General features: G+C 47.0%; 1 protein-coding gene across 2 annotated transcripts in view; it reads right to left on the bottom strand.

Moving 5' to 3' along the window:
* LOC133375528 (sphingomyelin phosphodiesterase 5-like) overlaps positions 1-16,575 on the bottom strand; it is a 29,172-nt gene that overhangs the window by 10,606 nt on the left and 1,991 nt on the right. Inside the window, exon 1 of one of the 2 annotated variants that reach the window (XM_061607220.1) lies at positions 1,832-2,078. The exons of the other annotated variant lie outside the window; for it this stretch is intronic. The gene's annotated coding sequence lies outside the window, so the exon portion shown is untranslated. Of the gene's footprint in view, positions 1-1,831; positions 2,079-16,575 lie in introns of those variants that run through there. 2 annotated transcript variants of the gene reach the window in all.

A 16,575-nucleotide genomic window follows, 5' to 3' on the forward strand; every position in this document is an offset into this window, starting at 1 on the left:
CCTGCTTTCAGGAGGTGTACACCTGCGTTCCTCAACCGTGAAACGCCACCTCCCCCTACTCTCCCTCCCCCCCAAGCCTTGTGCAGACACACATACTCCCAAGCGAGTGGGCAGTGCCCACTTGGAACTGGGCCTGGGATCAGATCCCTTCTGTGTTGAACTGCACTTCAGCCTCAGTTTCCCCATTGTTAAAGCAAAAATAATAGTGACCCATTTCGTAAGGTGGTTGTGGGTGCAGAGAAGAGACAGAATGAAAAGCAATTTGGTCACCACACAGACTGCATCATAATTGTTCTTATTGGAATTGTGGGTTCCTGCTGCTACACAGACTACAGATTAACGTCTGTGAAATCAAGTGCACCTCAACCTGTGCTGGAGGCCAGAATGTCCCATTTCCCCCCCCAGGCCTGTATTGGGGCTGGTGGAACAGCAGCCATTTTCCCTTGGCTTACCTCACCGGCGGTGGCAGGCAGCCGTGGCAGGCGGCTGGTGGGCCTGCCTGCATTTTGGGATGGCGAGGGGGAGGGACGAGGCAGCAGGAAGCACATTTGTACTATAGCAACCTCTGCATCTCCATCCCAGCATGTGGCAGCCGTGGTGGCAGCTCAGCCTGGAGGAGGCCTGGGGAGTGAGGCAGGCCCCCTGGGCTGCGCCCCCTTACCACGTGGTTGGAGAAATAAGGCAAGCTCTTGGAATGGGGACTTTCCCTAGCACCATCTCTACAGATGGATAATGTTACAGATGTTTCCTATAAACTCTGGTGCACAAACGGCAAAGGCCTCTGCAAGGGGCTGAACCCTAAGAAGGTCATCAGAAGAGGGCAGCGGCAGCTGGGTCAGGCCAAAGGGGGCCCATCTAGTCCAGCATCCCTGTTTCCCACGGTGGCCACCCAGATGCCCCAATGGGGTAGGCCCACGGACATGAAAGAGGAGCACATGGAGTAGGGTTTGGGGGGGGGGAACGGGCTCCAAACAAATGTTAGTTCACGAAATAAAAAAAGCAAAGGTGCCATGGAGGTCAAGAAGCAAACAAGAGAGGAGGAGCCAAGATAAGGTTTTACTCCTGTGTCAAGAGGAAGAGAAGAAGTGGGGCTCTTGATCAGCTCTGAAGATGAGATTTTAACGGAAGATTGAAGAGTAAACTGAACAGTTTCTGTATTCAAAGGAAAAGGAGTTGTCGTTAGAGAATTAACACAATTACTGTAGATCACAAGGTAGGCCGCAACTGAGGAGGGGTGAATGGAGGGGGAGGGGATATTGTAACTGTTGGTACTATTATGAATTAATTTATGAATTGCCTTTAACACACACCTCAAGGCAATTTACAGGCGTATTAAAAAAAAGTGAGTGACCTTGAGAATCTGCATCATAGGTGGGGAACCTGTGGGGTCCTCCAGGCCTTGTTGGACTCCGCAGCCAGCATCAGGGATGGTGGGAGTTGTAGTTCAACAAAAACTGGAGGGCTGCACGCTCCCCACCTCCGGTCTACACAGAGAATCCAAGCCTGGCCTCAGTGCTTCAGGAGCTACTTGAGAGTGAAGGAGGGCCAGCAAGTGCCAAGGGCGGAGTGGAGCAGCCTGTGACCAAGCAACTGAACCCCTCCTGCTGTGAGCCATGCCTGGCCTCCCAGAGCAGGACCCTTGGGGATCTGAAGCCACAAGGAAGCCCTATTGGGGGTTCAGATGAGTCTCCAAGAGGCTAGTGGAGACGGCCTTCTCCCCCTGCGGTGCCTGGGACATGGAGGGGCCTCCTTTGCCAAGCCGCTGTGCAAGTGCGAAGGGAGCAGCCCCACAGGCCTGTCTGGTGTGTTCTGGCTTTCCTCTCCCACTCACCTCTCGAGGTGCTTCTCAAAAGCCGTTTAGGAGCAGCAGAGTCGTTCCTCGTTGTGTCCAGCTGAGATCCTCTCCAGGAACATCTGCGAAGGAACCTGAGAGGAGAAGGGCCGGCATGGTAGTGAGGCAGAGCTGGGCTCTAGCCAGCCACTCTAGAATGTTGTGTCATGTGCTCTAAATAGCCAGGCTCTCAGTCATGCCTCATTGTGATCCAGCTGCTTCGCTGGGGAACTCTGGAAAGGCAGGTGCTTTGGGCAATCCATCCCTTACCTGGAAGCTGACTAACAGGTCTTGCTTCCAGAGTTCCATAGTCTTCCTGGTGTGATTACTGATTAACTTCCGGAGAGCTATAAATCCCAGGAGCCTGCCCAGGGGTGAAAAGTAATTATGGTCTCACATGTAGAGAAGATAATGATAGACAGGCAGGTGATGTGCTTGCAGCCGGAGTGCATGGCAGGTAAGTGGAGGCAAGAGTTTTACACTTGGGGGGGCAAGGGAGATAACTGTGTCCTCTACAGTGTGCGCAAGTTAAGCCACAAATAATGGGAGGAGACCAATCCCAGTCATAAGCACATTTGCTTGGAAGCAAATGTGCCTCTTAACAGAGGCAAGTGGCTTAGAGCACAATCCTGTACTGAAAGCAATGCTGACTGAGGGCCTTTAGGGTTTCGTGGAAGCCCTGCTGCTGTCCTTGCACAGTATCAAATAAGTCACCAACATGGAAGATATGCCAGGAGAACTCCATGCCACCCATCTCCACTGTTGACACCCTGCTCAGTATTTCCAGTTAATATATGATAGCAACCCCACCCACACCACGGTCCACTGAGTATCGATGCTGTGTCCACGTTCTGCAAGTGCCTCTTCTGTGGCATGTGTTTGCTTGCTGTTTCAGGGACCTTCTTCCATTTTTAGCGTGGGATCAAAGCTCCAAATGGGAACAGATACATTCCCAATGAGCTTCCTCGGGTGTGGGCAGCCAACAAGACACTTCCAAGTTGTGACCCTTGATGAGAGGAACTGGGGATGAAAAGAAAAATATGTTCCCTGGGTTTGTCCCCATTACGAGGTGACACCTTCCCTACATTGTGCATTCTCTTTGTGGCCACAGACAGCTAATTACAAAGCCTGGTGACCACGGCAGGTCGTGCCTAATGCCCTGGCCAGCAATGTGCTCTTCTGGTGGACCAACACTCCATGATTGAGCCAGGGCACTGCGGCTGCCTCTGCGGAGGCTGGAGATCCTTACCAGGCTTCATGGCCCACGGAAGTTGTGCTTAGTCACACCATGAGATTTGCTGAACTTGGAGCACCCCCTGCCACCACCACCTCCCCTTCCTGGTGGATTCATCATGAGTTGGATGGGTGGATATGTATCTTCTCACCAGTGACATGAGGACAGCAGCAGAAAAGCGTGAAAATCTCGCCACAGCACCTGCAACAACAAGTTGCACTGCAGTCTCGCACAAAGAGGGCTGAAGACTCCACCACCTTTTGCCATGCCAAAGCCAAGTGCCCCCAAGGCTAAGGAGAAGAGGCAGGCTCTCACCTACTTATCAGAGTTGGGGAGTTCCCAACTTAGCTAAATGTGGCAATAGAAATTCATCCGTTTATTGCATCTGAATGAGGTTCTGCCCAGATGTTGAGCAAGCGTCTCATGCTGTAGGCACTTTTAAGAAACTAATTTTCCTGCATTTCTGAGATCACTGGTAGGCAGTGGGACTCAACAACTGAGGGGCTGTGCAGGCTGCCCACAGGCACCCCCCATCCTGCTCAAGGTGAGATGCCTTCACAGTCATTGTCCCAGTCCAGAAGTCTAGTGTGCACACAAGGCAAATGGCATCCTTGATGCATGGGCTTCGCTCCAGCTTAGGAGAGAATGATCCCGATACAATGGACAGATGGGGAAAGGAAGCCTCTGCTTGCCCTAGAGCTCCATGTGTGCTCCAGATGTCCATGAAGCTCTGGTCTGGGCTGTTGGTTCCACCTTCCGCACTTTTGTGCCGCTCCTGTTCTTTTCAGTGTAGCTTCCACAATGGATTGTGTCCGCCTGCTCTCTCTCATGCTCACAGCTGCTTTGCTAACACTTCCATCCAACCTTGAGTCCTCTCTGCCAGGTATCTTCTGTTCCAGAAGCAGATGTAAGTTGTTTGACCAATCTGTGGATGAAGAATGCAGGTCCCAAGTTTCCTGCTGCCAAAAAAGATTGCCAAGAAGTGCTCTGAGCTCTGTCAGGTGCTGTGCCTGCCCTTGTCACGTCTGTCTTGTACTCCCCACCACACATTTTTAATAGGGAGATATGAAGCGGAATTTGGCCCAGGGCCCTTTTCTGATGAACAGCCAGCAGGGTCTCCTTGGGCGTCTTTGCCACGGTGGGCACTGGGTGAGCCACTGGCCCCCAGGTGTGGCTCCATGGAAGGCTAGGCATATCTCAGTCAGAAGCATGGCCTATCAGGCCTGATTCCTTGGATTCATTTTACAAAGACTAAATATCATCTGACGTGCACTCTTGTTATCCACATTGGAATCTCTCGCTCTTCATGACTTACCCTTTTAATGAATGGTAATTACTTAACATCCTCCTCAATTACTGTGACAAAGAGACAGAAGTATGCTTTTATTAGACTGACACAGTTGCCTCCATTCTGAATGTATGACATCCATCTTGCTTGGTCAACGTGCCTTAGGGTAAATTTATGGATGCCAGATCCCAAGGTGCATATTCTGGCCATCGAGCCATCCATTATGAACATTGTTCTTTGACACCGCTACTGACTACATGAATCATACTCCAAATTATCTGCATGCTAATTCAAAACATAAGAGCCCTGCTGACAGCCGGCCCCAGACATTTTGCTCCCTAGGAGGCAAAGGACAAGATGGTGCCCCTATGTTCCGTGTACAGACACTGGCTAGACTGGCAGGTGAATCTTAGCTGAACTGTCCTTTACCCCTCACAGAGCTACCATTCCCAGCACCCTTAACAAACTACAATCCCCAGGATTCTTTGGGAGAAGCCATGTGCTTTAGATGGCCGATGTGGATGTGACCGTACTTCTTCAATATTGGCAATGGGACAGCATCTTCCCTGCACCTGAGGATTAGGTTAATGGGTGCAGGGCGGTGAGGTGCATCTGTCCCTCATGACTGATTTTCAGGAGGAATTTTAAAACATTACCCATGCATTTAATGGCTGAAAGACACTGTTCCTGGCAACCCTGGGATCGCTGGTTGAGGGAATGTTTTTAACTGTTTTCAGAATGCTTTTCTTTAAAGCCTGATGATGGATGTGTCTTTTGCCCTGGGCTCCTTCAGGAAGGGCGGGATATAAACCAAATGAACAACTGCAACAGCCTATCCTCCAGCATCTGCTCTGCTGCTGCTGCCACAGCCACTCTCTGCTGCCGCCTGGTGCCTGCTTGCTGCCCACTCGGACAAAAGCTGAAGTGCTCCAGAATGTTCCCAAGCATTTTTTTGGCTCATGTGGAAAGCCTCCTCACCTGCCACAGGTGCAGTGTGACGGGGGGGTAGGGAAAAATGGAGATGGGGAAGGCAAGCCGACACCTAGCTTAACTCTGAAAATTTTTAAGATATTTGCACCCCACCCCAACGTTGGGAAATTTATTTTCTCACCCACCCCAACCCCTGAACTGCTGGATTTGAGCTGTGCTGAATGCCCTTAAAACTTTTGAGCCACAGTCCCAATGAGGGGACACACAAAATGTCAGTGGGATCTTGCTCTCTGTCGACCCCAGCATAGGGTCAAAGGCAAGGTATGTGGGTCACTCAAGGTCATGTCTGGCCCTTGTGACAGTTACAGCTGAGAAGGCTGAATTTGCCAAATGAGCACCACTGTTAAAGGTTGCACCCGGACAGGATGAAATCTGCAGGTAGCCCAGTTTAAAGAGGTTCCAGCAATCCCCACAAAGGGTGGCTGGGGGCAGGCATCAGGGATTATCTCCCCTGGCCCTCAACTATCACACAGTCCCAAATGTAGGAGAGACAGTGTTGCTCCACCAGTGAGCTAGGGTCCTCTAATTCTCCCTCATTTCTTCCTAAAATTGCATTCTGACTACTGATATCCACCAATAAGCACCTTGTACACTTTTGAAAGCACACCCTTCTTTCTCCACAATAGCACAAACCCTCTTTCCAAAGAGGAAATCCTCTGTTCTGTGGACCAGAAAGTTCTTCAGCACTGGACTAGCCAGTGCCAACAAACAGAGGCCAGCACCGGTGTGAATGTGTCAGAGATTATGGATAAATTATTTTGTGGGAGCAGCTAATGTACTCTTTGCATCTTCTTGCATGGTGTCATCACAAGGAAGTTCAGTGAACAGAATCCACTAGAGAAGGGACAGTGGGGAACCTGTGTCCCTCCAGATGCTGACCTGACCACTGGCCCGGCTGACGGGCTGATGGGAGTTTGAGTCCAACAACATTTGGGAGGCCATCCTAGGCTCCCCACCCCTGGGTTGCGTGCTCAAAGCTTGTCTCTTTTGTTCAGTTAACTCATCTTGCCTTTGAGGAGGGTATGGGGGGGTAGATATAACACTTTTGAGACAGCTGAAAGCCTCAAGACAGGGGGTTTTCAAAGGAGATGGATTAGATTAAACTTTCTCTTGGAAAGGGGCAATCACCAGCCACAGACTGCAGACCAGCTTCCTGGTGGTTTGCTTCACGGCCATAACATCAGGTGGCACATTTGTGTGCATGACTGGGCCCATCTCGCTGGCAATATGCATTTTTTTAAAAGGCACGACTGCATCAAATGGGGCCTGTTTTGCAATGTGAATTGCATGGGTGACTTGGTGGGGAAATAAGGATCATGCGAGGGTCAGGCAAAGAGTGAAAGTCCCCTTATCCATCCCCCCCCCGGCAACAGAGTGCTAATCCAGTTTAAGACCCCATACCTGCACTGTGGTGTGGACAGGACACAAAGGGATCAAATCAAAGAAAGAAAATGAAAAGGTAATGATGATATGGAAAGTACATTGCAGTCCCACAAGCAGCTAAAAATGGGAAAGCAATGATCTTATGAGCAGGAAGGCCTACCCTGTCTGTTAGATTTTAACCAAGGAATCCTGAAACAGTGGCTCCAAAGGTCTCAGGAAGATCTTTCGTAAATATGTAATGAAAAGACAGAGAGCCCAATCCAGTGGGATGTTCTGCTGCACAAGCTGAAATTGCTGATCTTCTAACAATAACAGGTAACTTGTTTCTAAGATCAGCCTCCATACCTGAGGACTGGAAAGCAGTCAATGTACATCTTCATGCAGCGCATAATAAAACAATGGAATTGGGTTCCTCAAGCTGGTTGCCAACTTGGACAGCTTCAAAGAAGCTATTAGAGGAAAGAAGGCGTCGTTCAGAAAATGGAAGTCTTGTCCAAATGAGTAGAACAAAAAGGAACACATACTTTAGCAAAAGAAATTGCTAAAATATGAAGTTCAACAACAAAAAATTATTTAAATACATTAGTTGCAGGAGACCATCTAGGTTGGACCCTTGGATGACAAAGGTGTCAAAGTTGTGCCAAAGGAGAATGAGAGTGTGAAGAAGCTAAGTGAATTCTTTCCTTCTGTCTTCACAACAGGGCAGATCTTTGTGCCTGAACTCACTTTCACAGGAAAGAAGTCTGAGGAACTGAGGTAAATAGTAGTGATGACAAAGTTCTAGGCCCTATTGACAAATTAAAAACTGGTAAATCACCAGGACTGGATGGAATCCACCTGAGAATTCTTAAAGAACTCAATGTGAAATGTTTGATCTTCTGAGAAAAATAAGTAGCTTGTCTCTAAGGGCTCATCTACACAGTGGTCTACTGTGTGTTTGGTGCTACTCATATCTCCTTTTAATTCACATGGTTCACATGATGTTACTGGCAAACAGAAGCTATCACAGTGTCCCCCCCCCGTAAATCTGTACTAACCCAATCCACTGATAATACAAAAAGGGAAGAAAAAAAGTCTTCATTCCATATCTCTAGTGCTTGAAGATGCTTTGCCCTGATCCTTTTAGGTGGGTGTGTCAATTGTTCACGCCCACTATCTCCTCTTTCATTTCATTTCCTGTGGGCTGACAAGCAACTTCTGGCTGCTCTCCTCCGTTCTGCTAGCCTTTTTTATGTTGCTGCAAAATGGTGCCATTATTTTTCTTTTCCCCCTAACTTGTGTGCAAAAGCATAACACTGCTCAAACAAAGATTTGTATTTCAGCTGTATTGTACCAGTGAAAATACAAAGGGTTTTTTTTAACAATGGAACCTACTGCAGCTGGTAGAACAAACTGAGCATGCTTGATTGCCAAGCAACCAGAGGGAGCGGAAACTTTAAATTATAGGGTGTTGTCATTAGGAAATGCATGATTGAGCCTTCCCCTCAGTGCGAATAGAAAACACCGTGTTTGCAACTGGCATTGACCCCTTACTGTTGATGGTGCAAATAGAAAATGGAAGTAAAAACACCATCTTTAGTACAAAGTAATGCTCCCGTGTGGATAAGCCCTAAGATCAGCATCTGCACCTGAGGAATGGAAAGTGGCCAATGTAACACCATTTTTTAAAAAGGGATCTAGAGGGCATCCAGAAATGTACAGGCCAGTTAGCCTAACATCTGTTCCAAGAAAACTGACTGAAAGCATTATTAAAGATAGAATTACAAAGCATGAAGAACAAGTCTTGCTGAAGCAAGGGTAAGTCACTAATCTTTTAGAGTTCTTTGAGAGTGTCAACAAGCATATATAAAGGTAATCCAGTCAACATTGTGTACTTAGATGTTCAAGAAGCTTTTGATAATGTATCTGAGCAACAACTCCTCAGTAAATTTAGCAGTCATGGAGGCCTGTGCTTTTTAACTTGTTCATAAATGATGTGGAGTTAGGGGTGAGCAGTGGGATAGCCAGATTTGCTGATGATACCAAATTATTCAAGATGGTTAAAACAGAAGGGGAATATGTACAGGCTTGTTGAATTAAAATGACAATTGTAATTCAATGCAATCAAGTGTAAAGTGAGGCACATCGAGGCAAAGAGCCTATTTTCACATATATTAGTTTTTCTTCCTAATACTAGAACTTGAGGCCAACCAATGAAGCTGGTTGTGATTTAAAGTGTTTTTAGTGCTTTTGTCTGCCACCCTGGGCTCCTGCTGGGAGAGAAGGGCAGGATATAAATCTCATGAATAAATAAATAATTGTGGAAAGGGTCAGAACAGACAAAAGGAAATGTTTTTTCACCAAAATGGAAATGGACTGCCTTCAAGTCAATCCTGACTCATGGCTATCCTATGAATAGGGATTTCATGGTGAGCGGTATTCAGAGGAGGTTTACCATTGCCTCCCTCCGAGGCTAGTCCTCCCCAGCTGGCCAGAGCCTGCTCAGCTTGCCACAGCTGCACAAGCCAGACCCTTCCTTGTCCTCAACTGGGCTCCTTGAGACTACGCAGCTTGCCCACGGCTGCACAGGTAGCAGGGCACGTAACCCCTGAGCCACTCACTGTGGGGGTGATCTTTAGCTGGCCCTAGACGCCCAGGAGACACAAGCAGGGATTTGAACTCGCAGACTCTGGCCTCCCAGCCAGGCTCTCCTCCCCACTGGGCTAGACCAAGCACATTGTTAAACTATGGCGTTTGCAAGAGGTGGTGATAGCCACCAATCTGAAAGGCTTTAAAAGAGGAATATGACAAAAAAAGGAGAATTAGTCTCAAAGATACTGAAGAGCATGCTTTTTTTTATGGTGGTAGCCACCATGTCAATCATTTTGTGCTGGCACCCATGGCACTTTTTTGTGCTGGCACCTCATTTTTTACCAGAAAAAAAGCATTGCTGAAGTTTTTTTTTATTAATGCCCATTGTGTTTCGGCCCAAAAAAGCCTTCCTCGGGGGCTTTTCTAGAAAAAGATAGGGCAAGAATGAATAAAACATGCTTAAAATGTATTTTAAAACTTCAAGACACACTCTCGGAAGTCACATATTTATAAAACCCTTATTATCAGCATTTCCTCCTTTAAAACCTTTCTCGTAAAAACTCTTACTACAGAACTCACTAGAAAAGATAATAATGCTGGGAAAAACAGAAGGGAGTAGAAAAAGAGGAAGGCCAAATAAGAGATGGATTGATTCCATCAAGGAAGCCACAGACCTGAACTTACAAGATCTGAACAGGGTGGTTCACAACAGATGCTCTTGGAGGTCACCGATTCATAGGGTCGCCATAAGTCATAGTCGACTTGGAGGCACATAACGACAACAAACAGAACTCCCACTAACACTCAGCTTAATGACCCTTCTCATTAAATCTACTCTTGCCTTTGGCCTGGTAGCAAAGAGGCTCATGTTGTTGCACCCAGGAGAGGGGAGGGGAGCAGAGCAGGTGGCAGGGAGGGAGCCACATGCCCCCAGCCCCACAGGGGGAATGAGTCCTTGCAGCAGCAGCAGCAGCAGCAGCAGCAGAGCACAGTGCTCCAGAGTCCTCATGCCCAGAGCACTTGGATCTTCCTGGGATTTGGGGAAAGCTTGCCAAGAGCTGTGAGTAATCCCTCTCAACACCTTGACATTAAAGAAACAACCTCTTTTAATCCAAAACTGCTGCTGCTTTCCTCCCCTCAAGGCCCTTTTAAAAGTTACCGAACCCTGCTGTGCATCAGGAGGCCCTCCTGGAAGGAAGAGGGGGGGGACAGCTGGGCAGTTAGCCAGCAACCTGAGTTTAAGGTCAGCTCTTTCCAAACGCAGGCATCGGGCAAGTCTCTCTCACTCTCAGCCTCAGGCCCATGAAAGAGGGTTGGAAAGCTTATCTCTCCCAGGAGACTTCTCTTTCTCTCTAGTTCTCAGAAAATCTCATAAAGAGGGAAAGAGGCAGCAGGAATGGGTGCTAGGAAGGGCCCAAGGCACCATTTCACACCGGGCTGGGTGTGACAAGGAGGCAAGAGTCGCAGGAGCAGAGAAGACAGGCATTGGCAACTTCTTCCGTCCCAAAAGAGAGAACAATTTGCAGCCAGAGGTGTTGACCAAGGCCCAAATCATCAGGTCTCTCCGTGATCTCCTGGCTCACGGCTTCCTTGGCCGTGGGTAAAACATTCCTCCTTTGGGACCATTTCTGGCATCCTGTTTGTCACTGCTGCTGCCCAAATGTGTCGTGTGGGTGGGGCGTTTAGAAGGAACACCTCAACGCTTCTTCAGCATACTGTGGCAGGAGGGTCCTTGGTGGCTCGGGTTCCTTCCGACTGTGCGTAGGGGGGCTTGCTCAAGCTAGGATTTTGTGATTGTACATTATTTTAAAGGATGCATTCTAAACTGTTGTAACTTGCCCTGGGACTTCAGGGTGAAGGTCGGGTAAATAATAATAATGATAATAATTCAGCTGTGGAGTCGGGATGTGCTTTGCAGGCCCTGGGTGCTCAGGTGAAGGGAGGTGCTAAGCTAAGGAATGGCTGCAAGCTCAGCGGCTGAGGCTTCAGAGAGGGTGGTGCATGCGACCTGGGTAGGTAGGACAGGACAGTCAGTCAGGGCAAGCTTTAGGCAAGCAACTGCTCAGCTCTTCTCCCAGCTGAGTGATGGTTCAGCTGCTCTTACTTCAACTAAACATAAAGCATACCTATACCTCCGCTTCCTGCTGTTTTTTTAAAGGACCAAACAATGTCAGTCCACTGCTGTACCTCACATGAAGTGGCCGGCCTGTCCTGACTTTCTTCAGGTCTTATACGCCAAGCCTGATGCTGAATCCAGCAATCCCGTGAAGACCTTTGGCCCAAGTAAAGCGGGATTTTTAAATATGGTCCACTGAGGAAGAGGTTCTGTGTGTGTTGGTCTTGTTTTGTGAACTCTTAAGACATTTTCAAGCAGGTAATTGCAACTGGTACAATTTCAAACACTTAAAGCTGAGTGTCATGTGGTTTTTCCCAGGTGGAGTTAGTGTGTGTGTAACAGTTTTAGGAGTTAAAGCATTATTATTGATTGATTGACTGACTGATTGATTGCATTTGTATACTGCCCCATAGTTGAAGTTCTCTGGGCAGTTTACAACAATTAAAAACATTAAAAACAAATATACAAATTTGAAAACACATTTAAAAACCAATTAAAACACATGCTAAAATGCCTGGGAGAGGAGGAAAGTCTTGACCTGGCGCCCAAAAGATAACAATGCTGGCGCCAGGCGCAGCTCGTCAATAGCATCATTAGTTTTATGAAGGTTAGGATCCAGATTTCCCCATTCAGTGGTAAGGGAAGAATAGAAACCACAGTAATAGAACTTTTAAAAACGTTGTGAGGTGCCCTGAAATCTTGGGTGAAATATTGGATTTAGAGTAAAATGGGCAAATACAAAATGGCTGAGGCCACATCCACACCAGGCCTTTATTTCACTTTAGGCAGTCATGGCTTCTCCCAAAGAATCCTGGGAAGTGTAGTTAGTGCAGGGTGCTGAGAGTTGCTAGGAGACGCCCTGTTCCCCTCACAGAGCTTCAATCAGAGCGGCTGACTGTTGAACCAGTCTGGCCACTGGAGCTCTGTCAGGCAAAGAGGAGTCTCCTCTCAGCCACCTTCACAAACTACACTTCCCAGGATTCTCTGGGGGAAGCCATGACTGTCTAAAGGGGAATAAAGGCCTGGTGTGGAGATTTGTGGTGAACCACCTTCTTCTCCCAATCTTCATCAGGCCAACCCGGCTCAGAGCCTTTGTGCTGTTGGGGAGGAGGGATCCAAAGCCTGGCACAGTGGACAGAGAGATCCGGCTGCCCCCTGCCCTACTCTGTTGCCATTATCCACAGTCGGGTCCTTCTGAGCCATCCACACAGCCCCAGAGAATCCTCACCCGTCTTACCTCCTCCTCTGAGGGCCTGGGGGGCCTGGCAGGCCCTCTTGGCAGGAACAGGAAATGGCTACTTGGCTACATATAAAAAGGCAAGTCAGCCCTTTCGCACCTGCCACTATCAGCTGCTGGCAACCGTCTCCTAGGCAACCAGTGGGGCACCTTGACATTCCCATGGCAACAGAGCTTTTGCCGTGTGTGTGTGTGTGTGTGTGTGTGTGTGTGTGTGTGTGTGTGTGTGTGTGTGTGAGTGAGTGAGTGAGTGAGTGAGTGAGTGAGTGAGTGTTTGTGTGTGTGTGTGTGCGTGTGTTCACATGCTGGTTGGCTGAGGCGGCCAAGGTGACCCTGTGGACACAGATTCGTGGCCAGCTCCACTTATTTTATTTATTTATGTATTTATTTATTATTTGATTTATATCCTGCCCTTCCTCCCAGCACGAGCCAAGGGCGGCAAACAAAAGCACTAAAAACACATCAAAACATAATAAAAACAGACCTTAAAATGCATTAAAACAAAACAACTTTAAAAACATTTTTGAAAATCTTTGAACATTTTTTTTAAAGGTTAAAAAACTCTTTTTTAAAAAAAGATTTAAAGCATGTTAAAAAGCAATTCCAACACAGCTGCAGACTGGGATAAGGTCTCAGTTTAAAAGGCTTGTTGGAAGAGGATGGTCTGCAGTAGGCACCTGGTGCCTGCCTAATATTTAAGGGGAGGGGGTCCCACTTCAGGGTCTTGGCTGGTTCCTGCTCCTGCAACTCCTCCTAATTGATCAACCAGGGCTGCTGTTTGTACATTTTTCATGCGGTTTGTTATATTTGTATCATAACCCTCCTTGACTTCTACTTTAGTTATTTAAACAGGATTTTCATACTATTTAATCATCACAAACCTCTACATAAAACAATATAAAATATTCACTAAGAATACAGATAAAATCAAATGTTAAAAACAAGTTGTCCTAAAATTTATTGAAAGAAAAATAAAATCAAAAGTTCAAAAATATGTTCACAATAAAATAAATAACCTGATAAAATTACCGTTCTGGGTAAACTTGCCAAAATAAAAAAGTTTTAGATGAAAGCAGTGAAGTGAAGGGCGACTTCCTGATATCAATGGGCAGGGAGTTCCAGAGAGTAGGTGCTGTGTGGAACAAGTGTGGGACAAACATCATGTGACACTTGTAAAAGTGCCAGTTCCACAGATTGAAGTAGTCAAGTGGGTTTACACTGGGAAAGGCACTCCTGCTGGGGTCCCAAGCTGCTGAGGGCTTTATATACAAGTATCATCTTGAATTTGGCTCAGTAACAATTTGGCAGCCAGTGCAGATCATTGAGCACAGATGAAATATGCTGACTCGCTCCTGCCAGCAACCATGGTACAGCATGCCAGGCAGGCCTATCCAGACCTGTAGAAGCTGACATATATTTTAATCTTGTTTTACCTTACTGTTGTTTATTTTTTGAATGTTTTTAAATGCCTATTTTTTAATGGTCTTCTATTGATAATTTTAATGTTGTTGCTTTTTGTAAACCGCTTAGAGGTTCTATTGCAATCAAGCAGTATATAAATGTTGTTAAATATAAATAAATAAAATTGTACACAGTTTTAGGGGCAAGCACTATGTGGAAAGCCCCTCATAGACTGCATTGCAGTAATCCACTCTTGAAGTTACCAATACCTGGACTACTGTGGTCAAGCTGTCCTCTGGACCAGCAATGACTGCCGTTGCTGTAGCAGCTGAAGAGGTGATAAAAGGCATTCCTAGGCTGGGCCTCCAGTGACAAAGCTGGGTCCAGGAGCACCCCCAGACTGCGTTCCTGCTCCTTCAGGGGAAATGCAACCTGTTCCAGGGCAGGCAATTAGCTAGTTTCTCAGACTCACCCACAGTGTCTCCCAACAAGGATTCAGCAGGCGCTTTCTGTTTCAACTTTTAAATGCCTGCTGAAAACCTTTCTGTTCTGCAAGGTTTATGCAGGAAATTAAGAAGACATCTCTTTGCAATAGTTGACCTTTGTTTTTACTATATTTTTAATGGGTGTTTTTTACTGTATTTTTTTTTGCTTGGTGTAAACTACTTTGATGTTTTTAAATGAAATGGCAGTATGCAAATTTATTTATAAGTAAAATAAATCTTCCCAGGTTTCAGGCTCAGCTTATTTTCCCTCATTAATTCCACCACTGCATCCAGGTTCCAATCTAGGGCCCACATGGCCTCTCCTGTGTCAGATGTTATGGAGAAATAGAGTTGAGCGTCATCAGCATACTGGCCACTCCTACCAGGTGCAAATAGAAATTAAATAGCAATGGAGACAAAATAGTGCCTTGCAGCATCCCTTAGCATAACTGTCTGTGAGCCAAAAATGATCGTCTTAATGCTACTCTCTGGACTCAGCCACATAGGTAGGACTGGAACTACGGTAACACAGTACCCCAAGTTCTCCTCCAATGGACTGAGTCCAGTAGGACACCATGGTCAATGGTATGAAAAGCCACAGAGAGATCAAGATGCAGGTGCAAGGTCAGACCCTTGTCCATTCTCAATAAAGGTCATGCATCAAGGTGACCAAGGACGATCTGGTCCCATGGCCAGGCCTGAACCCAGACGGGAATGGGTCTAGAATATAATCAGTATCATCCAAGGATGTTTGCAGTTGCCCCACCGTGACCCTCTCTACCTCCTTCGCTAAGAAAGGGGTCAGTAGTCCAAGACGATGTGGACATGTGTTTCCAGTATCTTGGAGTAGGTCATCCAAATGGGCCCACCACCCCTGCCGAGGAAAATTGCCACCACCCATCCAAAATTTACCAGATAGGGCCATCCTCCACATCACTTGAGGCAAAGGCTACATTAAGGGTGAGCCCCGCTCAAGATGTGGGACCATTTGAGACAGCCCTATGGTTGCCTTTGGGACCATGAAGTCCTAAGTTGGCCCAATAGCAGTCTCCTTATGGGTGTTAAAATCACCCAGGATTATTGTCTTGGGATCCTCCAATCCCATGTGAGACCACCTTGGTCGGGAGGCCACTGGCCAGCAAAGTGGTCAGTACACCAGCAGCATCCCCAATCTGCCCCTCTGGCCCAACACCACATGAAGACCCTGTAAGCCTGTTGGCAATGTCCAGAGGATTTCTGGTGGAGATGGAACTCCCATGGACAATGTTGATGCCCCCTCCCTGCCTCTCTGGCCTGGCCTGGGCTGATGCTACATTGAGTTTTGTTTATTTATTAAATTTATATCCTGCCTTTCCTCCAGGGCGGGAAACAAGAAGTGATAAAGCACTAAACACATCTTTAAAATAAAGCACAAGGCTCTGTCCACACTCATGCTCCAGCTGTCATCACCACCCAGTCAGCAATCAAACAGTCCACACTGTGCAATATTGGCCACAATGGGTGATTTATATTTTGACTATTGCAAGAGATTTCAGGTGGGGCTGCCCTTGAAGATGTTTTGGAGGTTGCAGCTAGTGCAAAATGCAGCTGCTCGTGTTTTGTAGGGTGTGACGTCCAAAGGTCACATGACAGCAGCTCTTAAAGATCAGAACTGGCTGCCTGTTTACTAAGGATGCGCATTGGCTCTATGTGGACTACAAGGCTAACCGGAATGCTGCCTCTCACATTTCCAATGCCATTAACGAGCAGAGCCTGGAAAAGTTACTTTTTTGAACTACAACTCCCAGCAGCCCCAGCCAGCATGGCCACTGGATTGGGCTGATGGGAGTTGTAGTTCAAAAAAGTAACTTTTCCAGGCTCTGTAATAACGAGGCATCTTGGTTTCACTTAAAAAGCCCAATAATAATTAGGACACCATTCTTGAAAACTAAGGACAGAATATGGAGAAACTGATTGGTTCCCAATAGGAAAGGGTGTGAGACAGGGGTGTATTTTATCACCCTATTTGTTTAATCTGTACGCAGAACATCATCTGGAAA

Source organism: Rhineura floridana, chromosome 1 (genome assembly GCF_030035675.1).
Source record: "Rhineura floridana isolate rRhiFlo1 chromosome 1, rRhiFlo1.hap2, whole genome shotgun sequence".
NCBI lineage: Eukaryota > Metazoa > Chordata > Lepidosauria > Squamata > Rhineuridae > Rhineura > Rhineura floridana.